Source organism: Nicotiana tomentosiformis, chromosome 9 (genome assembly GCF_000390325.3).
Source record: "Nicotiana tomentosiformis chromosome 9, ASM39032v3, whole genome shotgun sequence".
Lineage (NCBI taxonomy): Eukaryota > Viridiplantae > Streptophyta > Magnoliopsida > Solanales > Solanaceae > Nicotiana > Nicotiana tomentosiformis.
The window spans coordinates 6,774,167-6,798,571 of NC_090820.1; positions in this window are offsets into that span (position 1 = coordinate 6,774,167).

Here is a 24,405-nt window from a genome sequence, read left to right on the forward strand (position 1 = left end):
GCAACGCAAGATGAAATGACAGGTATGGCATCGAGTTACACAGTTTACACTGAACACAGATAACGAAAGTAGGGATTTAACTAAGCAGGGAGCACCGAATGTCAAATAGGTAGTTAAAACACGTAAGCATGCTTCTCTAATCTAAGCTAAACAATTAAACGTATTAGTGCAATTAAATAAGGGAAAACAGTTTATGAATTAGAAAGGAAAAATGGGATTTTTGCAATAATAGCCTGTGTACGTACTCATCACCTCACGTACACCGCGCCCACACATCAATTAATATCAAACATCCTAAGGGGAAAGTCTCCAACACAAGGTTAGGCAAGCCACTTACCTCGACCGCTCAAATCAACTTGATATCACGTTCTTGCCACGAGTATCCGACTCCAAATGGCCCGAATCTATTCAAATTAATTGCATAATATAAATATAACTACAAGTAACTCATTTAACTAATTAATTCGAAGCTAAAGCGTGAAATTAGATAAAACGCCCAAAATGTCTCCCCGGGCCACGTCTCGGAATCTAGTAAAAATTACAAATTATGAACACCCATTCACTCACGAGTTCACTCGTCCAAATATTATCCAATTCCGACTCCTAGAACTCGATCAAAACCCAAAAATTCAATTGGGGAACCTTTCCCCCAAATTCCCACTCTCACTCAAATCCCTTGATTAAATAAGGAAAATTGCTATAGATTAATGAAATATACATGAATTAGAGTTAAGAATTGTTACCCACTAATTTCCTCTTCCAAACCCTTGCAAAATCACCTTCTTCCGAGTTAAAATTCGATTTGGTGAAAAATGAGGAATGAACCCTCGAATCTGCCTCTTCAACCCAGTGATTTCCGCACCTGAGGAACTAGGACCGTACCTGCAGTCACGCACTTGCGGACAAACCCATCACAGGTGCGAAGTCCACTTATTTGGGTTGGGTCCGCACCTGTGACCCCTGGGCCACATCTGCGGTTCCGCTTCTGCGAGCCGCACCTGCGAGCCCATCTTGACAAGCCCATTTCCGCATCTGCGAGCTTCCCATGCGCACCTACGAGTCTACACCTGTGGGCCTCCCCTCCGCAGGTGCGAAACACCAGAACCAGCAATGCCTCAGATTTGTTTCCTAAGTCTCATTTCCTTCCGTTAAGCATCTGAAACACAGCCGAGGCCTCCGGGACCTCAACCAAACCTACCAACCAATCCTATAACACCATACGAACTTAGTCGAGCCTTCAACCACATCGAACAACACCAAAATCATGAATTAAGCACAGATTCAAGCCTAAGAATTTAGAATTTTCCAAATTCTACAAACGACGCCGAACCACATCAAATCTAGTCTGAATGACCACAAATTTTACACACAGTTCACAAACGACACTACGAACCTACAACCACTTTCAGAATTCCATTCTGAGCTCGATATCAAAATTTCCACTATCGGCCGAAATCACCGAAAAACTAACTTTCACCAATTTAAGCCTAAATCTACTACATACCTCCAAAACACATTTCGGACGCGCTCCTAAGCTCAAAATCACTCAACGGAGCTAACGAAGTCGACTGAATTCCATTCCGGATCCATCTTCACACAGTTCCGACTACGGTCCAATTCTAAGGCTTAAATTCATAACTAGGGACTAATTATCCCAAAACTCTCCGAATTCCAAAACCAATCACTCCAGCAAATCACAAAAGTATAAACAAATTTGGGGAAAGCAGATATTAAGGGATCGGGGATCTAATTCTCAAAATGACCGGTCGGGTCGTTACATCCTCCCCCTCTTAAAACAATTGTTCATCCTCGAACGAGTATAAAGACATACTTGAAACTGTGAAAGGATGAGGGTACTGGCTGTGCATATCCTGCTCGGTCTCCCAAGTCGCCTTGTCGACCGGCTGACCCCTCCACTGGACCTTTATTGAAGCAATCTTCTTTGACCTGAGCTTTCTGACCTGTTTGTCCAAAATGGCTACTGGCTCCTTAACATAAGATAGATCCTTGTCCAACTAGACTGAGCTGAAATCCAATACATGAGTCGGATCACCGTGATACTTTCGGAGCATAGACACGTGTAATACCGGGTGAACTCGTGCTAGGCTGGGAGGCAAGGCAAGCTCATAAGCAACCTCCCCAACTCTCCGCAATATCTCAAAAGGACCAATGAACCTCGGGCTCAGCTTACCCTTCTTCCCGAATATCATGACGCCCTTCATAGGCGATACCCAAAGCAAGACCCGTTCACCAACCATAAATGCCAAATCATGAACCTTCCGGTCCGCATAACTCTTCTGCCTGGACTGGGCTGTGCGAAGTCTCTCCTGAATCACCTTCACCTTATCCAGGGCATCCTGGACCAAGTCTGCACCCAACAATCGGGCCTCGCCTGACTCAAACCATCCCACTGGGGATTGGCACCGCCTACCATACAAAGCCTCATACGGTGCCATCTGAATGATGAACTAGTAACTATTGTTGTAAGCAAACTCTACAAGTGGCAAGTATTGGTCCCATGACCCTCCGAACTCCATCACACAGGCACGGAGCATATCCTCAAGAATCTGAATCGTGCGCTCAGACTACCCGTCCGTCTGAGGGTGAAAGGTAGTGCTCATCTCCACCCTAGTACCCAACTCATGTTGTACGGCTCTCCAAAACCGTGATGTGAACTTTGTACCTCTATCTGAAATGACGGATACTGGAATACCATAAAGGCGTACAATCTCTCTGATATAAATCTCAGCCAATCTCTTAGAAGAATAAATGGTCAACACTGGAATAAAATGGGCTGACTTGGTCAGCCGATCCATGATCACCCAAATAGCATCAAACTTTATCAAAGTCCGTGGAAGTCCAACTAAAAAGTCCATGGTGATCAGCTCCCACTTCCACTCTGGGATCTCTAACCTATGAAGTAATCCACTCGGCCTCTGGTGCTCATATTTGACCTGCTGACAGTTGAGACACTTGGCCACAAACCCAACTATATCCTTCTTAATCCTCCTCCACTAGTAGTACTGTCTCAAATCCTGGTACAACTTCACGGCACCGGGATGAATGGAGTACTGCGAGCTGTGGGCCTCCTCGAGAATCAACTCCCAAAGCCCATCTATATTGGGCACACAGATCCGGCCCTGCATCCTCATCACACCATCATCACCAATTGTCACATCTCTGGCATCACCTCGCCGAACCCTGTCCTGAAGAACTAGAAGATGAAGATCACCATACTGGCGCTCCCTGATATGGTCATAAAGAGAAGACCGAGAAACCACACAAGCTAAAACCCGGCTAGGCTCTGAAATATCCAATCTCGCGAACTGGCTGGCTAAGGCATAAACATCCAAGGCTAAGGGCCTCTCAGCTGCCGGAAGATATGCCAAACTCCCCAAACTCTTTGCCCGGCGACTCAAGGCGTCGGCCGCTACATTGGCCTTCCCCGGATTGTACAATATAGTGATATCATAGTCTTTAAGTAGCTCCAACCACCTCCGCTGACGCAAATTAAGGTCCTTCTGCCTGAACAAGTGCTGCAAACTCCGGTGATCAGTGTAGATCTCATAAGGAACACCGTACAAATAATGATGTCAGATCTTCAGGGCGTGAACAATAGTTGCTAACTCGAAATCATGGACCGGACTTCTCATGCACCTCCAACTGTCTAGATGCGTAGGAAATCACTCTACGGTCCTGCATCAATACTACTCCAAGGCCAATCCTCGAGGCATCACAATAGACAGTGTAGGAGCCCGAACCTGTAGGCAATACTAATTCTGGGGCTGTAGTCAAAGTTGTCATGAGCTTCTGAAAGCTCTCCTCACACTCCTCGGTCCATCTGAATGGAGCACCCTTCTGGGTCACCCTGGTCATAGGTGCTTCAATGGATGAAAATCCCTCCACAAAGCGACGATAATACCCTGCCAAACCAAGGAAATTGCGGATCTCCATAGCTGATGACGGTCTAGGCCAACTCTGCACTGCCTCCACCTTCTTCAGATCTACTTGATCCCATCACAAGACACTATGTGGCCCATGCATGCCACTGAATCAAGCCAAAATTCACACTTAGAAAATTTTGCATACAACCTCTTCTCCCTCAAAGTCTGAAGCACGGTACTCAGGTGCTGCTCATAATCTTCTCGAGACCGGGAATATACCAGGATGTGATCAATAAACACAATGACGAAGGAATCAGGATAAGGCCGGAACACACTGTGTATCAAATGCATAAAGGCTGCTGGGGCATTGGCCAGCCCAAATGACATGACAAGAAACTCATTGTGACCATATTTGGTCCAGAAAGTAGTCTTCGGGATATCTGACTCCCGAATCTTCAACTAATGATAGCCAGAACGCAAGTCAATCTTGGAAAACACCCTGGCACCCTGTAACTGATCAAATAAATCATCGATGCGAGGTAAAGGATACATGTTCTTCATTGTAACCTTGTTCAACTGTCGATAATCAATACACATACGTATAGAACCATCTTTTTTCATCACAAATAAGATAAGAGCACCCCAAGGTGATACACTGGGGCTGATGAAACCCTTATCAAGTAACCCCTGCAACTGCTCCTTCAACTTCTTCAACTCAGGAGGAGCCATATGGTAAGGAGGAATAGATATAGGTTGAGTGCCGGCAATAAATCAATACCGAAATCAATATCTCTATCGGGCGGCATACCCGGAAGATCAGCTGGAAACACATCAGGGAAGTCCCCCACTACTGGGACTAACTCAACTGTAGGGGTATCAATACTGACATCTATCACATAGGCCAAATATGCATCACACCCCTTCTCAACCATTCGATGAGCCTTAAGAAATGAAATGACCCTGCGGGGAGTATACTCTAAGGTACCTCTCCACTCTAATTTCGGCAAGCCTGGCATATCCAGCATCACGGTCTTAGCATGACAATCAAGAATAGCGTAATGGGGCGACAACCAGTCCATGCCTAAGATAACATCAAAATCTATGATACTGAGTAATAACAAATCGGTTCTGGTCTCAAAAACACTAAGAGTAATCAAACATGACCGATATATGCAGTCCACAATGAGAGAATCTCCCACAGGAGTAGACACATAAATAGGGAAACTCAAAGAATCCCGAGATATCCCCAAATGTGGAGCAAAATAAGAAGACATATATGAATACGTAGAGCCTAGGTCAAATAATACTGATGCATTCATATGACAGACATGGACGATACCTATGATGATTGAATCTGAAGCGACGGCCTCTGAACGGGCTAGAAGGTAATAATACCTGGTCTGGCCTCCCCCTCTAGGGCAACCTCTACCTACCCGATCTCCGCCTCGAGCTTCCTGAGAAGGTGGAGTGGCAGATGGGGATGGAAGAATGGTCGAAGGAACCGGTAGCGTACGTGGAAGCTGATAAGTCTGTGGAGGTGCACCCCTCCTAGCTCTAGGGCAATCTCTAACCATGTGACGGGTGTCACCACACTCAAAATAATCCCTCGAAGGACGCGACGGCTGAGACTAACTCGAACCTGGCTAGTAATAGCACCTCGAGTTGGAGGCATACTGGATACTGGCGGTGCATAATAGGGCTCTTGAGGTCTAGGAGGTGTTGGAACACCGCTGGCTGCTAGAAGAGATGAATGAACAAGGCGACTCACAAAACCCCTACCATAGTGTGTTGCTAGTGCACGAGCTCCTGAATAATGACCAGTCTCTCGAGACCTCTTGGCCTCTATCTCCTCTCTGTCCCGAGCGAACATGCCCTCCAATTTCCTTGCAATGCTCACTGCCTGCTGATAAGTGATGTCCATCTCCAACTCCCTGGCCATACTGGTCTGAATACTGGGGTGGAGTCCCTCAATGAAGCGACGAACCCTCTCTCTAACTGTAGCAACCAGAGTCGGTGCATGGCAAGCTAACTCACTGAAACGGACTGCATACTCCGACACAGTCATAGCACCCTGACGTAGCTGCTCAAACGCTGTGCGCCAAGCATCCCTGAGGCTCTTAGGAACATACTCACGCAAGAACATCTCTACAAACTGAGTCCAAGTGAGTGAGGTTGCCTCGTCCGGACTACTCAGCTCATAGACGCGCCACCACTGATATGTCGCTCCCCTCAGCTGGAAAGTGGTGAAAGAAACCCCACTCGTCTCCACAATGCCCTTAGTGTGGAGAATACCATCACACTCCTCAAGAAAACCCAGAGCATCATCTGAAGCTAGTCCGTTGAAAGTAGGTGGGTGGTACTTCTTGTACCTCTCAAGTCTGAGCTGCTCTACCTCAGAAGCAGCTACCCTGGTCTCATGCTGAACCGGAGCCACTGGGGGCATAGGAATATACTCTGGGGCCTGATCAACCTGGACCCTCTACTCAGGAGTGCGGGCTGCGGGAGTCTGTGCCCCTCCCCCGGCCTGATATGTAGCGGGAGCTATCGGAAATAGTCCAGCCTGAGCCAGAGTGCTAAACATGCTCATGAACTGAGCTAAAGTCTCCTGGAGGACTGGAGTAGCAATAGGGATCTCCGGTGCTGGCCCTCCAGCTGGAGATGCTGGGGGCTCCTCTGACGCAGCTCTCGCAGGTGCTCGGGCTGCACCGCGTGGTCGTCCTCTACCTTGACCCCAGCCTCTGGCAGCTCTGGCAGGGGGCTCGGGTGCCTAATCATCGGTCCTCCCAGTACGGGTTCTCACCATCTGTAAGAAAGAATTAGAATAGAATTTTAGAATTTTTGATGTCAATAACTCGCACGACAAGGAAATCAAAGAAATATGATTGTTTTTAACAGTTACATAGCCTCTCGAAGATACGTACGGACATCTCCATACCGATCCACGAGACTCTAATAAACCGGCTTGTGACTCACGACTCCTATGAACGTAGTGCTCTGATACCAACTTATCATGACCCAAATTAACCCTCCATAAAGTGTCGTGACGGTACCTAGTATTTACGACTAGGTAAGCCTAATATTATGAAAATGTAAAGAAAACACAACATTTTAAAGATAAACATCATATTGTGAATAACCAAAAGTAGTACCACTCGGCATATACAAAATAATTTACCAAAACACGGAATATCACTAAGTTACAAGCTGTTATAATCTATGTAGCTCTATACAAAAGTCTGAAGATAATAAAGAAAGTCTTTAGGCGACGGAGTAGAAAGGGACTCCGAGGATTTGCAGACGCAAGAAGAAGTACCTTGAAGTCTCCAAGAATCAGCAGCACGCACTAACCCTGAGGCTGATAGCTCGCACCTGGATCTGCACACGAAAACATGTGCAGGAAAGGGCATGAGTACACCACAATGGTACCTAGTAAGTGCCAAGCATAACCTCGGTCGAGTAGTGACGAGGTCAGGTTAAGGCCTACCGGAGTAAATATAATAAATTATACAGTTAAAGATATAAGTAAAGTTTACGTTAACACAGTTAAAGAAATTCTCGAAAATTTAACAGTTAAGGGAGCCCTCAGCTCAGAACAAGGTAATCACAATGGGGAATCTCCCAGGATACCATCCCGTAGTTCCGAATGAATATGCAGTACATGGGGATCTCCCGGAATACGTCTGTAGTCCCAAAGTAAATATGCAGTGATGGGGGATCTCCCGGAATACGTCTGTAGTCCGAAAATAAATATGCAAGACACGGGGATCTCCCGAAATACGTCTGTAGTCCCGATTTAAATATGCAACGCAAGATGAAATGACAGGTATGGCATCGAGTTATATAGTTTACACTGAACACAGATAAGGAAAGTAGGGACTTAACTAAGCATAGCGCACAGTATGTCAAATAGGCAGTTAAAACACGTAAACATGCTTCTCTAATCTAAGCTAAACAATTAAACGTATTAGTGAAATTTAATAAGGGAAAACAATTTATGATTTAGAAAGGAAAAACGGGATTTTTGAAATAATCGTCCGTGTACGTACTCGTCACCTCACGTAAACAGCGCCCATACATCAATTAATATCAAACATCCTAAGGGGAAAGTCCCCAACACATGGTTAGGCAAGCCACTTGCCTCAACCGCTCAAATCAACTTGATATCACGTTGCTTCCACGAGTATCCCACTCCAAATGGCCCGAATCTATTAAAATTAATTGCATAATATAAATATAACTACAAGTAACTAATTTAACTAATTAATTCGAAGCTAAAGCGTGAAATGAGGAAAAATGCCAAAAACGTCACCCCGGGCCCGCGTCTCGGAATCTGGTAAAAATCACAAATTATGAACACCCATTCACTCACGAGTTCACTCGTACAAAAATTATCCAATTCCGACACCTAGAACTCGATCAAACCCAAAAATTCAATTGGGGAACTTTTTCCCCAAATTCCCACTCTTTCACCAAAATTCCTTGATTAAATAAGGAAAATTGCTATAGATTAATGAAATATACACGAATTAGAGTTAAGAATTGTTACCCACTGATTTCCTCTTCAAAACCCTTGCAAAATCGCCTTCTCCCGAGCTAAAATTCGAATTGGTGAAAAATGAGGAATGAACCCTCGAATCTGCCTCTTCAACCTAGCAATTTCCGCACCTGCGGACCTAGGACCGCACTTGCGGTCACGCACCTACGGACAAACCCATCGCAGGTGCGAAGTCCACTTACTTGGGCTGGGTCCGCACCTGCGACCCCTGGGTTGTATCTGCGGACAACCAGCCGCACCTGTGAGCCCAGCTTGACAAGCCCATTTCCGTATTTGCGAGCTTCCCATGCGCACCTGCGGACCTCCCCTCCGCAGGTGCGAAACACCAGAACCATCAATGCGCTAGATTCTTTTCCTAATTCTCATTTCCTTCCCTTAAGCATCTGAAACACACCCGAGGCCCCGGGGACCTCAACCAAACATACCAACCAATCCTATAACACCATATGAACTTAGTCGAGACTTCAAACCACATCGAACAACACCAAAATCATGAATTAAATACGGATTCAAGCCTAAGAATTTAGAATTTTCCAAATTCTACAAACGATGCCGAACCACATCAAATCTAGTCCGAATGACCTCAAATTTTACACACAGGTCACAAACGACACTATGAACCTACAACCACTTTTGGAATTCCATTTCGAGCTCGATATCAAAATTACCACTATCGGCCGAAATGCCGAAAAACTAACTTTCGCCAATTTAAGCCTAAATCTACAGACCTCTAAAACACATTTTGTACGGGCTCCTAAGATCACAATCACTCAACGGAGCTAACGGAGTCGACGGAATTACATTCCGGATCCGTCTTCACACAGTTCTGACTACGGTCCAATTCTAAGGCTTAAATTCACAATTAGGGACTAAGTGTCCCAAAACTCCCCGAATTCCATAATTAATCACTCTGGCAAATACCAAAACCAGAAAAAAATGTGGGGAAAGAAGATATTAGGGGATCGGGGCTCTAATTCTCAAAACGACCGGCCGGGTCATTTTAATATTTTGTATCTTTCACTGAATTTTGAGACGTGGGCCCCACATGTGATTTTTGAATTAATTTCGTATTTTATTGAAAAATATAGTATTTTCTTATGAAATTGATTCTACAATTTTTGTTGACTGTATCGAATTAATTATGACTAGATTCGAGTCGATTGGAGTCGAAAAATCGAGGAATGGGCATACTACATGATTAAATTGGAGCAAGTCGAGGTAAGTGACTTGTCTAACTTTGTGTGGGGGAAATTCCCCCTAGGTTTGATAATTGTAATGTGTGGAAAGTCGTGTACACGAGGTGACGAGTGTGTACACGGGCTAAATATGAAAGATTATATTTTAAATTGTGTAGAACACTGTTGCGCATTAATTGAATTATTTTATTATATTATATTTTTCATTATTGATTTAATATTTAGATTTTTAATTTGCTTGACCTTTTCCTGCTAATTGTTTTATCTGTTTAGTTGGAATTTGGTTCTTTTATTCTGTGCATTATTTGAAGTTGATTTTTCTTTGAATTAATATTATTAATATGAAGTATTTGACATTTTCAAATTTGGTATTGAAGCAACGCATTAAAGATTTTGAAATATTATTTTGCTGAATTATTTATTCCTGAATATTTTTGTAAGATTTTCGTACTCATTATAATGGAGCCGTGAGCTCTTTATTGTGGAAAAATATTATTGTTGAATTATTTTGGCATGAGCCATGAGCTCTTTATGGTGAAAAAATATTATTGCTGAATTATTTTGGCATGAGCCGTGAGCTCTTTATGGTGGAAAAATATTGTTGTTGAATTATTTTGGCAAGTTAAATTATTTGAGCAGTTGAGGTGCAAATTGTGATATATTATGATATTGATACGCATGTGGTGGTATAAGGTCTGGGCATTGAAACGCATGTGGTGAGATAAGGGTGGCTTGATACACGTGGCTAGTAGGGGGAACTACTAGAAATCATGTGATGTGATAAGGTTGGCTAAGACGCAGGATGCTATTTCGGAAAAAATATTTTCTTTCAAATAAATTGTGAAGGCTCCCGCGGTGAGATAAGGAAATGAGATATTGTGAATTTATTTATGATTTAGGACTACGAGGCGGTACCTCGGGAGTGCCCTTGATGATATTGATTTATGGTAGTAGTTGCCTTTGATTTTTGTTGTGATTTTTCTTAAAGTTGAAAAGAAACTTTGTTTTGTTTCCACGAGGTATTTATTTGCCATTATTTGGTGTAGTTAAATGTGACATACTACTTGATTTATTTCTATTGTCATTTTATCTTATTATATTATTTAAACATTTTACCATATCATTATTTATTCTCCAGTGGGGCATAACCTGACCTCATCACTACTCTACCGAGGTTAGGCTTGGCACTTACTGGGTATCGCTGTGGTGTACTCATACTACGCTTCTGCACATCATTTTGTGTAGATCCAGGTACATCTTATAAGACCGGACATCAGTAAACTAGTTGTACAAGGAGATTTCGAGGTATATCTGCCACCACCCGCAGACTCCGGAGTCCCCTTCTATCTTACTATGTTGTATTCCTTATTTGCTTTAGACTCTGATGTATAGAGACTAGAGAATAAATTCTTAGAAGCTTGTGACTTATTTCTACCGGGTTTTGGGAGTTGCAATTGTTGAATTGTAGTTTATTTATATCAGATATTTATTATTATTCCGCATTGATAGGCTTACCTAGTCTTATAGACTAGGTGCCATCACGACATCCTACGGAGAAAATTTAGGGTCGAGGCATATATATATATATATATATATATATATATATATATATATATATATATATATATATATATATTAAAGGAATAAAGTTACCATATGTAATTGGCATTCTGGCTAAGCCAAGTGGCAAGCTAATAAATGTCAATAGTATATGATAACTTTATTCTATATTTGACTATGTTAGTCAAATACAAATATATATATATATATATATATATATATATATATATATATATATATAAAGTTTTTAAATTTGAATTAAATAAAAAAGAAATTTATCTTTTGTTATCTTGTTATCATACTTAATTTGGTTAATAATCATATGCAATCATATTAGGAACTTTTGTTATTTTAATTCAAATTATTTAAATACTACTTCGCCTCTGGCAAAAAAAAAAAAAGAAAGAAATACTACATATAACTATAAACCTCTTTTACATTTAAAATCCTTTAATTATAGTTCTTTAAAACACTATAGCTAGATTTGAATAAAGCGAATTTCTTTTAAAATAAATGTAATATATAGGGTACACGTCTATGTTTATTCAGATAACAAAAAAAAAATTATAAGTTGATAGAAATTTACTTACATATATAATGAAGTAAACCTACATACTGGAGAAAGAAACATTAACAAAACCAGTCAATATTCAAAACAAGTTGTTTTTTCTTTTTGAAAAATGTTTGTTTGAAGAGTCAATTTATATAAATGGACATCAAACAAATAATAAAACTTTGGCTATACAATTGCTATCATTAATTTCTATTTAACACCTTCTAGGAATTGAAGGGTATAAGCCGAAACCTCTTCATTTAGATGCAGTCAGACTAACATTGCAAGGGTATAGTATGTTTTTCGTTGAAGAATATTAGTTTTGAATCATTAGATTATGTGAAAGATTTTTTTCTCGAATTCAACAAGAGGGATATTGGTTTCTAATTGATAGTTTATATAACGATTTTCAAGTGTAATAAAAAAGTATGTTAAAAAAATGGTATGGCATGAAATAGTTATTTTTAAATATAAACAAATTATTTCGAAATGGGATTATATTTTTTAAATTATAAATTTTTAAAATAAAAGATAAGATTATTTTAAATTTTAGTAGAGAGTTTTTAAAATAATTATAATAAAAGTCATATAATGGATAAAATCAAAAATTATTGTTTACTTTTTATAGCTAATATACATTGATGATAGACTGACAACACATGATTATACACCTGTTATATATGAATTATATATAAATTACATATCCTCAACTTTTTAATTTAAGTGGTTGGGTGAGCACATGCTTAGGTTGATAAGATAAGGCCAAAAAACAAATATGACAGAATTCCAACCAAAGACTAAAAATATAAATAAAGTTTTTATGTAGACAATTTCTATTAAAACTCTTTTATTACGAAATGAATTAATTTTTTGTAACAAATGAAAGAAAGACATAAAAAGTAAAAGAAAAGAAAATATATATAGAATAAAATGTATGAAAAATTTAAAAATCAGAAATAAGAAACGACTACTATTTATTTTCCTGTTTCATCTTTGTTGAGTGTAAAATATTTGGAAGTCGATCTCAACGATTTCAAATATTATTTTCAACTCAAATACATAGATTATAAGATAAGGATATCTTTGAATATTTATTTTATTTACATTGTGTGTCGTTTTTAAAAAAGAATCACTATTACTAACAAACTTATATGATATTCGAATTTAAATTTAAATGCAATTTAAGTAATTTGCATTGAGGTTAAGCCAAGTATGGTGTCGAGAAAAAATTACTAAGTAATTGTAAGAAAATATATGCAATGTTATATAATAATAATCAATTAATCTAACATTTAATGATTCAAAGAACAAACAATTTGTATATGCAGATTATTCAAAGTTCAAAATCTGTGGCTAGAGATATCGATAAACTCAAAATGGAGTCATACTGAAATAAAGTTTCACCGGCCAAAGAATCATTTAAATTTTTAGATAGACGATTAAAGTGGATTTTAAATTAAGGATAATATATTCACTTGCATAATTATAAAGATAATCATTATTGAAAAATATATAATGTTTTAGAAATTGAAATTTTAAAATAGAAATATTTGTTTTAAATATAATAGCATACCAAATAAGAATTTAAGTCGTAGTAAAAGAGTCACGTCGTAATCAAAGAATCGTTCATATTGTGCCAACTTTTGTGCTTTGCCATAGCTCATAAATACGAGTTATTATATCGCTTTGTGATTATTTTTAGGTTCCAATGACACTAATAAAAATGCTGCAAAAATAATATTATCACTACGAGATTTGAGAAAATATAGTGTTTCTTAATTAATATGTAACGATTATCTATAATTATCTAGAAGGTTTATATTTTAAGGTTATTTACATATAATTCAAATAACTCGGATATTTAACATGGTAATGTCAAATATCAAAATGGGGTCATACTAGGAAACAAAATCAGTGGTTAAAGAATTATTTAAATTTTAGATAGCCGACTAAAATGAGTTTTGAATCAGGATAATATTTTGACTTACATTATAAGAAATGTTTAATCATTTTCATGTAGTGTTTCTTAATTAATATCTAATGATTATCTATATTTATCGAGAAGGTTTAAATTTTAAGATTATTTACATATAATCTAAATAACTGAAATATTTAACATGGTTAGTGTCCGCGCATCCACGCGGGGTGCTAATACTAGTGTAGTACTATAAAATTTAAGTACATCAATCATACATAAATATTGTGTTTGAGTTATAAAATATTTTGTTTTTAAAAGCATAAGCAAAGTGATGAATTGTCACGATCCAAAATCTCACCTGTCGTGATGGTGCCTATCTCAATACTAGGCAAGCCGACAATCTCAATAAACCACCATATCTTTTAAATTTGAAAACATAATATCTAAATTTAGCGGAAGAAAAACTCACAAATACATATATAAATACTCCCAAAACTCGGTGTCACTAAGTACATGAGCATCTAATATGAATACAAGTCTGGAAAATATAGTCCATAATAGTCTGAGACCAAATGCAGTAAATAAGGAGATAGGGAAGGAGAGGCAAGGCCTGCGAAACACGGGAGCTACCTCTGAATCTCCGGAAAATCAACTGTGCGAAAGAAATCAACACCCGCTATGGCCGGGAACACCTGAATCTGCACACGAAGTGCAGGGTATAGTATGAGTACAACCAACTCAGTAAGTAACAATAATAAATAAAGAACTGAAGAAAGTGACGAGCTACACAGTTATAGTTCACTTTCAGTAATTCCAGCAAAGAATAGACATGTTTTCAAATCCAGCAGTTTAAGTCAAATCAATTTTATACAGTTCAAGTTCATGTAATCCGGATATAAAAGCTTTCAGAGAATTTTACAACAATGACAGATAGAAACTAAGTGCAACAACAAATTAAAAGCAAGTACAGCCTCTCAGAGCAACTGTTACTCAACTCGTCACAACAACTCAACCACTCGGCTCCCAGCCCTCAACACTCACACTCAATGGGTACCCGCGCTCACTAGGGGTGTACAGACTCCGGAGGGGCTCCTTCAGCCCAAGCGCTATAATCCGCACGGACAACTCACGTGTTGCACGGACAACTCACGTGCTATAGTATCAATATTTGGATCCGCACGAGAAACTCACGTGTTGCACGGACAACTCACGTGCTATAGTATAATATATATGGATCCGCACGGACAACTCACGTACTATAGTATAGTATCTGGATCTACACGGACAACTCACATTCTACACGGATAACCCACGTGCTATAGTATAATATCTCACAATCAGGCCCTCGGCATCACTCAGTCATAAATCTCTCCAGTCTCTCGGGCTCTCAGTAATCATGAAATCAGCCCAAACAACAATGATATGATATATCAATAATAATAATAGAGACTGGGCTAAAATAAATAAGTAAACTGTGACTGAGTACAAAACAACAATTAAGCAGATAGTTCAACATGTACACGGCCTTTGTGGGCCCCAACAGTACCAACGTATAACCTAAACATGGTTTCTCGCATGATTTACAGTCAAATCTCTACAACACATAGATAGCATATAGCTAATCCCCTCGGTTCACATGAGACGGACCAAGTCACAATCCCCTCGGTTCACACACCCGTCACCTAGCATGTGCGTCACCTCCAAAATAATCACATGACACAAAAATCCGGGGTTTCTGGCACGACCCAATTTCCCCTCCGTTCGGTATCATGATGGCACCTAGTCTTAGGGACTAGGTAAGCCTAATATTTATTGAGTAATAACAATAACAAAGGAAATCTAACAGTTTCGATATAGAAATCTTTACAAAATTTATAATTTTTCAAAACCGGTAGTACAAGTCATAAGCTCTACAGAGTTTGCTATCACTTCTAAATACAACTGTTCGGAAGTAAGTAAAAACAGTGTAAATACAAAATAGGAAGGTGACTCCGAAGCCTACGAACGCAACGGCAGATTTACCTTGAGTCTCCTCAGCAAGGATCCACATAGCTACTAATGATCGATACCTGGATCTGCACAAAAATATGCAGAAGAGTAGTATGAGCACACCACAGCGGTGCCCAGTAAGTATCAAGACTAACCTTGGTGAAGTAGTGACGAGGACTAGTCAAGACACCCACTAGTCTAATAAACTGAACAAGTATAAGTATAGGGATGGCAGAACATGACATCTATCTAAGGACCCCACGATATGGCTAACGACATAACAACTGTAATAAGAAAGGAAAACAGCAAGTAACAGAGGAACACCAGAATAAGACACAGAAGAATGAATGAAAGCACAACCCATATCCGAAAATCACAATACAGTAGAGGCAAGTAGTAACTCAGCAACTGCAATAGTTTTCACATCAGGACTCAGCCAACAAACCCCAATAAAATAGTCAAATCCTTCAAGTGTAAACTTTCACCCGTAAGTTTTTAAATTGAGGTCTTTAGAATATAATCATTTCCAATAAAAAAATTATTTATTTTTATTTGTTTGAAATATTCTTCCTTCAAATAAATATCTTTCAAATATAGTTCTTTCAAGATAAAAAAAAAACCATTCAAATATAAACTTTTCCAGTAATATCTTTCGAGTATAAGTCACCCTGCGACACCTAAGCATGGAAGATTAGCAGCTCCGAACACATATATAACTATAGGGGAATCTACCGGGATTCCATCCCGTAGTCCCGAATTAAATATGCAAGACAGGGGGATCTCCCAGAATATGTCCGTAGTCCCAATTTAAATATGCAGTGCTGGGGGATTTCCCGGAATATGTCCGAAGTCCCAAAGTAAATATGCAAGAGACGGGGATCTCCCGAAATACGTCTGTAGTCCTAATTTAAATATGCAGTGTTGGGGGATCTCTCGGAATACGTTCGTAGTCCCAATTTAAATATGCAATGTTGGGGGATCTCCCGGAATACGTCCGTAGTCCCAATTTAAATATGCAGCGCAAACAATAGAGATAACAACTATAACACGACAGAAACCTCGTACACCACCACAACAAGTGCAAAAACAACAATGACAAAGATGCAAGGTACGACGAGCAAATCAACTCAAGAACTTAAATCACAAGAACGGTAGAACTCATTCACAAGGAATAACCACAGTGAAGAATGCTAGGCACAAGGAGAACAACTTAACAAGGGAAAACAAAACAAAATATAGCTACGATTCCACAATATTCGAGTCAACGATAAGAAGCCAACACGAGTGAAATAGTTCCAAATAATGGCAAGTCAACTAAGATATAGGTTATCTAAACTCCTTTTAAGGTTGAGCAATTACGAGGAATATTCAACAATTCAAGTAAGGATAAGCAACGAAAGATAATCATAACTCCAATTAAGACTAAACAATTATAGAATGAGAAACTAATGATATCAATTAAAGATAAGAAGTTATGAAAAATATAGCATGACAATAGAAGAGGTAAAATCTTTGGTTACGTCGAATAAGGGTCAAATAGGCAGTAAGAGTGAATCCTAAAGCAATTATCACTAATCAAAGCATGTAAAGGTGAAACTAGCAAATAGGAATTCAAGCGTATCAAGAACAACATCATACACTGTGAATATAAGGACATAAGAACCCTAAAAGAACAACTTTACACAAATAAGTCTGAGAACGCACTCGTCACCTCACGTACACAGACTACAATCAGCATAAATGACTCAAATCCTAAGGGGTAGTTCCCCCACACAAGGTTAGGCAAGATACTTACCTTTTTAAAGTTAGGCCGATATTCCAAAATAGCCTTCTTGCTTGAATTGACCTCCGGACCACTCAAATCTATCCAAATTAATTATACAACTTCATTAAAATTCATCGGAAATAATTTCGGATAGTAATACGGTGACTTAAAATTTTATTCCAAAACGTCAACAAAAGTCAACGCAGGATGCGCCTCTCGGAACCCGACATAATTTTCATAAAATCCGAACACCCATTCCGATACGAGTTCAACCATACCAATTTTATCGAATTCCAATAACAAATCGACCTCCAAATTTTAAATGTTCGGTTTTGGAAGATTTTTACAAAAAAAACTTGATTTTTCCTCCATTAAATCCGAATTAAATGATGGATTCAAAGACATAATCATGGAAATTAATCAAAACTGGATAAGAATCACTTACCCCAAACACCCAAGCAAGAATCTCTCCAAAAATTGCCTTCTACCGAGCTCCAAATTTGATTTAGAGTTATGAACTCAAACCCCCGTTTTTTGGACTTTTAATTCTGCCCAGATAGGCCTTCTTTGCGTTCGCAAAGGCCAAAACCCAATTGCCTCAAATCCTTCATCGCGTTCGCGACCTACTCGTCGCGTTCGCGAAGGCCAACTATTTCTGCCCCATCATTTCCTCTTCGCATTCACGAACTCCACGTCACGTTCGCGATGACCATCTGACCAACTCCTTCGCGTTCGCATTCCACGCTTCGCGTTCGCGAAGGCCAAATGACCCCAGGCCCAAATCTTCCTTTCTTCTTCGCGTTCGTGTTGCCTTGGACGTGTTCGCGAAGGCTTGCCCTGCTCCTTCTTCGCTTTCGCGTCCACAGCTTCACGTTCATGAAGGCCAAACCATCAGCCCCTCGAATTCCTCTTCGCGAACGTGGGACTCCCTTCGCGTTCGCGAAGAAAGAAACCAGACTTCAGCAACACCAGTCCAAACAGCTATAATTTGGTCTGAAACCACCCCGAAATACACCCAAGCCCCTCGGGACCCCGTCCAATCATACCAACCAGTCCCATAACATATCACGGACTCGCTCGAGGTTTAAATCACATCAAATTACGCCAAAAATACAAATCGCACCACAAGTCGAACTTATGAACTTCAAAAACTTTCAACTTCTCAAACTCATGCCAAAACCTATCAAACCAACCCGGAAATGACGTCAAATTTTGCAGGCAAGTCCCAAATAACATAACGGAGCTGTTTTAACTCTCGGAATCGCATTTCGACCCCGATATCAAAAGGTCAACCCCCCGGTCAAACTTTCCAAAAATTCAACTTTCGCCATTTTGAGCCTAAATTGGCTACAGATCTCAGATTCATAGTACGGACACGCTACTAAGTCCAAAATCACCCAACGGAGCTTACGAAACCGACGGAACTCCATTCTGGAGTCGTCTTCACATAGTTCCGACTACGATCAAAATCCTAAGACTTAAGCTTCCGTCTTAGGGACTAAGTGTCCCAAATCACTCTGAATCATTCGTAAATCAAACTCGACCACACACGCATGTCATAATACATATTACGAGGCTGATCAAAACCTTAAGTCACTGAACAGGGAGTAAATTCTTAAAATGACAAGTCGGGTCATTACAGTTTCATACCCTCGGGACCAGATTTATAACTGTTACTTACCTCAAACCGTGAAATTCTTATTCTGCTAAGCCTTTGCCTCGTGAATTGGCCTCAAAACACCTTGAATCTAGCCACAAATAATTCGATTCAGTCAATAAAATTTATTGGAATTAATTTCATAAGAAAATGCTAATTTTCCATAAAAATCCGACATTTAGCTCAAATTTTGCACATCTAGGAACCATACAAAAGTTACAAAATCCGAACTCCCATTCCGATACGAGTTCAACCATACCAATTTTATCAAATTCCGATAACAACTCGACCTCCAAATCTTAAATTTTCATTTTTGGAAGATTTTACAAAAATCTTGATTTCTTACATTTAAATCCAAAATAAATGATGAATATAAACATAGAATCATGAAGTATAATCACTTTCCGAAATAGAACACTTACACCAATCCATATAGTGAAAAGCGCCTCAAACATCGCTTCAATTCGAGCTCTATAGCTCCAATTATGTTTAAAATGGCTGAAACCTCGAAATATAGCTACTGCCCAGGTATTTACTCATCGCGATCGCGGAAAATGCTTCGCGATCGCGAACTACAAAATTTTTCAGCCCCAAAATTGTTGTTCGCGATCGCAGAAAACCAATCGCAATCGCGACGAACAAACTCCCTAACTCTTCCAGGCAGCCTCTAGTATAATGGACATAACGTTTTATACAAAGATTGAAATTGCAAATGGTTTAACTTTCTGAAAACTAGACACCAGGGACTATAACTTTTATTTGTTTCTCATATCCCAATTCCTTATAGATTTCTAGATATAAGCTTCCACATTCAGCCCTATGCAACATATATTTCAAAACTCTTCCCAGATAGCCTATAGTATATCCAAAATAACTTTTTGTACACAACTCCAAATGACAAATGGTTTATCTTTCTGAAAACTAGACATCAAGGGATACAACTTTTATTTTTAGATCAACTCCAAATTCTTTATAGATTGCGAGATATAAGCTTCCAAAATTGGGCCAGTGCAACAAAGATTTTGTTCTACGCAATCGCGAAAGAACTTCCGCGATCGCGATTCACAAGGCCCCAAACTGTTGTTTGCTCTTCGCGAACACGACCAAATGTTCGCGATCGCGATGCACACCTCTGTAGGCAGAAACCAACAATTAAAAATGGCCTAGAAATGGTCCTAAACCACCCCGAAACTCATCCGAGCTCCTCGGGACCTCAACCAAATATAATAACAAGTCCTAAAATATCATACGAACTTAGTCGAAGCCTTGAATCACATCAAACAATGCTAAAACCACGAATCGTACCTCAATTCAGGTCTAATGAACTTTGAACTTTCAAATTCTATATCTTCTGCCGAAATACATCAAATCAATCCGGAAAGACTTCAAATTTTGCACACAAGTCATAAATGACATAACAAAGTTATTCTAATTTTCAGAATCTAATTCCGACCCTGATATCAAAAAGTCAACTCCTCGATAAAACTTCCAAACTTAAATTTATATTTTAGTCGTTTCAAGCCTAATTTAGCTACGGGCTTCCAAAAACTTTTTCGAACATGCTCCTAAGTCCAAAATCACCATACGGAGCTATTGGAATTATCAAAACTCTATTTCGAGGTCGTTTACACATAATTCCATGTCTGGTCAATTTTTCTAACTTAATTTTTAATTATTAGACTAAGTATCTCATTTCACTCTGAATTCCCTCCGGACCCGCACCAACTAACCCGGTAAGTCTTAAAATGACTGTAAAGCATAAATTAAGCAGTAAATTGGGGAACGGGGATGTAATACTCAAAATGATTGGTCGGGTCGTTACATGAATATTGATCACATGTAGGAAAATATTATGTATCATAAAAGTTCTTACATGTTTTGTTGTGATTTTCTGACAAATTATGTGAAATGTTTTATGAAATTGATATTAGTTTTTGACAAAAATAAAAAATTCACACAAAATACTTATCACGATTCTTCAAAGATTTGTCAAATAACACAAATTAAAATACTATGTTTTTGGTCCTTTGTGATTCCGAAATGAAAAGGTTGCTCCTAAAACTTAGTGATAAGTGGCAATGTAAAGTTTATAAATGACTAATATTATTTTAAAACGAATAACCTAATCTGTAAAAATATATAGAAACTATCATTTATTGGAATTAATGCAAAAAATAAAGAAAAATAATTAATAATAATTTAATATGTCGTTTTTTATTGTTTCATCCTTGTTGCTTCAAGTCTTACCCTTTTTTCTGACTTGTTTTACCTCAATACTATCTTATGGAAATAAGTTTATGTATTCTAAAAGATTTGTCCTAAAACAATATTTTTTACTTATAAGATGAATTTATAAAATAATTGAATTGAGTTCTTTTGCTAATTAATTAACTTAAATATTTAATTATTTATTCTCAAAATTAAAGGAACTAATTTTATTTTTATTGATTAAAATTCTTAATATTAGCTCATCTTAAGTGTGATATATTTGACTGTAACGTAGATGGAATTACAATGGTGTTTGGATTTGTTTTGTCAAACGTGAGGAATTCTCTTTTAACCTGTAATGACCCAACCGGTCATTTTGACTTTTAGAATTCTGTTCCCCTAAATAAAAATCCTTGTATGTGCTTTTATTAATTTATGACTTGCAGGGATGGTTGGTTGGGGATTTGGAAGTATTCGAGTTGAAATCGGAACACTTGGTTCCTTAAGTTGGTCTTAAAATGCTAAGTTTGACTTCGGTCAATATTTTGAGAAAACGACCCCATAGTCGGTATTTTACGGTTCCAATAGGTTCGTATGATGATTTTGGACTTGGGCATATGTTCGAATCGGATTTTGGACAACCCGGGAGCGTTTCAAAGCTTAATAGTGAAAATCAACTATTTAAAGGTTTAATGTTCTTTAAATTTGGTTTGGAGTACGTTGTGGAGTAATTGAAGTCCGTTTAGAATTCTGAACCTGAGAATAGCTCTGTATGGTAATTTAAGATTTGCACGTAAAATTTGGTGTCATTCCGAATAATATAAGTATATTTCGGCACATCTAGAGTAAGTTTGAAGAAATTTGAAAATAATTCTAAGTTGAATCAATTTGATTTGAGGTATGATTCTTAGTTTGTTGTCGTTTTACACATTCTGAGGGTTCGAGCGAGTCCGTTTTATGATTTCAAACTTGTTGGTATGTTCAGGCAGGGCCCCGGGGCGCCTCGGGTGTCAACCAGGCGAGGCTCGAACAAATTTTAGAATTTGGAACAGCAGTGCTGCAATCGCACATGCGCTTGGAGAGTCGCAGTTGCGACCATCGCAGGTTCGACCATCGCAAATGCAACATGGTGCTCACAGAAGCGGAAAAGGTATGGCAGGCCTTCAACCGCAGATGCCAAATTTTTGGGCGTACCTGCGAGCGCACACGTGTGAGCTTTGGTGCGCAGAAGCGGACTGCAGGTGCGAGGGTTTGGGGCGCAGATGCGGTCGTGCAAGTGCTGTTCTTAGGGCGCAGATGCGAAGGTTATCCAGGTGAGGGAAACCCTTTTCCACATGTGTGAAGCCGCAGGTGCGGCTAGCCCCCCGCATGTGTGAAACCACTGCTTCGCAGAATGGGTTAAAATCGGGGCTAAGCCATTTTTGAGCCGAGTTTCTCCATTCTTGGCTGATTTTGGAGCTTTTTGAGAGGGGATTTTAACTAGCAACTAGAAGGTAAGTTAATTCTACACACTTTGAGTTAAATATATAGATTATGTGTAGATTATAACCTGTAAATGGGGAAAATCAAGGGTTAGAGGAAAAACCTAGATTTTTATAAAAATAAGATTTTTACCACGAAAATGGTTATGGAATTGGATGAAAATTGTATATTTGAGTTCTTGAGAGTATGGATAACGACTTCCTCTGAGAATTTTCAGAATTCGGCCACGTGGGACCAAGGTAAATTTTAGGAATTTTACCATTTTGGGTAGGGTAATTTATTTAATAGTCTAATTTCGAGTTATTGAACATGTATTAATTATTTTATATAACTTTTGGATAGATTCGCATTTTTTGGCATCGAATTGAGGTTTTTCACGACATTTTGATCGGGATGTGGACTTTGAAACAAGGTAAGTCTCTTGTCTAACCTTGTAAGGGGGAATTTACCCCATAGGTGATTTAAAATAATAATTGTTGCTAATTGTGGGGGCTACGTACACACGAGGTGACGGGAGTCCGTGCGTAGCTACTATTTATGCTAAAGTCCGGGTAGTTTAGGACTCAAATCATGAATTACGTGTGATAATTGTATACTTTAATTAACTAAAGTATTAGAACTATATTGTAAATGTTAGAGAAAATAGTAAAAGACTGAAATTTCACGTACTTGAATTTTTGTGAAAAATCTTTAACTGCTAAATTAAAATTTGACCATCCTCTCATATTAATCATAAAATATATATTGTCATGACCCAAAATCCATTAAAGGTCGTGATAATGCCGGACACCGCTATCAGGCAAGACAAAAATAAATACTTAATTTTGTTCTCATTTTAATATTTTTGAAATCGAATTTCCTTCAATTAAATATTAAAAGATGGAATTTACAGAGTAAATAATAATATTGTTTTAAACAATTTCAATACAGGACAACCCAAATCACCCCAAAACCCGGTGTCACAAGTGTATGAGCCTCAACTAGGAATACAAAATAAAATACTATCTGTCCGGAATATAAATTCGGATAGGAGATATATAAATACTCTGAAGGAGACTCTACTAGCTGCGGACTCGTAATGTGGAATGCAGCTCACCTAAGTCCCCTCAATAACCGCGCATCTGCGCCTACAACGCCACTAGACATATATGCACTTGCACAAAAATATGCAGCAAGTGTAGTATAAGTACGTAAATCAATGAGTACCCAGTATATATCTCGCCTAACCTCGAAGAAGTAGTGATGAGGGGTCGACTTTGACACTTACTATGGTCTATAAATAAAATATTAATTATATAATTAGGTACGAATTATGTAGAACGGATGTAAGCCCAATATCATGAAGTAAGTAAACAATTCTTTTTTTCATAAAAATTTTCCAAATTTATTTTCGTCATTTAACATTTTTGTATCCCGGGCCCATGAAAGCAATATCAATTATTATCAATTCAAAACATATATCATGCGCAAATCATGTCGAGGTTGTACGCCCCGATCCAATATAAATATTTAAAATGTGCATTATTGAGGATCGAACGGTGCGAACCATAGATGAATCTGTTTAACCTGCCGAGGCGTTCGGCCCGCTCCACAAAAGAGAAAAATATAATTTAAAACAACCAAATTAAAGATTTATTA